At 46.5% G+C, this 686-nt stretch overlaps 1 non-coding gene across 1 annotated transcript; it reads left to right on the top strand.

Moving 5' to 3' along the window:
• Positions 1-261: 261 nt before the first annotated feature.
• Positions 262-380, top strand: LOC120436752. The gene has a single exon (XR_005610583.1). It is a non-coding gene; the product is annotated as a 5S ribosomal RNA (ribosomal RNA).
• The last annotated feature ends 306 nt before the right edge of the window (positions 381-686 follow it).

Raw genomic sequence — 686 nt, forward strand, 5'->3', positions numbered from 1 at the left:
CTACACCACACAAGGTATTGTGGCTCTGGTTGAGGCCATCTATTTCCCAACAGGGCCTGGGCTGCTGGCTGAGGCAATGTACACCACACCAGGGCCTGTGCTGCTTGTTAAATAGAAATTGAGTCCTTGGGTTATTGTATTAGGCAAGCATGCAGTTAACGTTAACACTGTAGTTAAATTGGAGGGTTGTTCGCGTAGCTTCAAGTACTGCCCACCTCACCACTTGATTCCATAAATTGACACTTTGTGCTGTGGCCAGTAGCTTACGGCCATACCACCCTGAGCACGCCCGATCTCGTCTGATCTCGGAAGCTAAGCACGGTTGGGCTTGGTTAGTACTCGGATGGTAGACTGCCTGGGAATACCAGGTGCTGTAAGCTTTACCTTCTCATGTCATTGAACTGCTTTTGATCCAGAGAAGGAGGGTGTTGAAAAACCCAAAGCAGCTGCTCATTAATGAGGGCACATTAATGACATTCCTTTTGGCGGTCTTAAGGGTTCAGAAATTGAGGAGGAATCCAAAAATAATAACCACTGACCCGGCCTGGTGCAATTAGACGAAGATTTTAATGCACACATGTGGAGTCCAACACTTGTGCAGATTTCAGTGTTGAACTGTCTTACAATAGTCAGAACAAAGACTTTATAGGGTTTCTGTTGCCAGGCAGACTCAATACAGCATACGT

Source organism: Oreochromis aureus, unplaced genomic scaffold, assembly GCF_013358895.1.
Source record: "Oreochromis aureus strain Israel breed Guangdong unplaced genomic scaffold, ZZ_aureus HiC_scaffold_115, whole genome shotgun sequence".
NCBI lineage: Eukaryota > Metazoa > Chordata > Actinopteri > Cichliformes > Cichlidae > Oreochromis > Oreochromis aureus.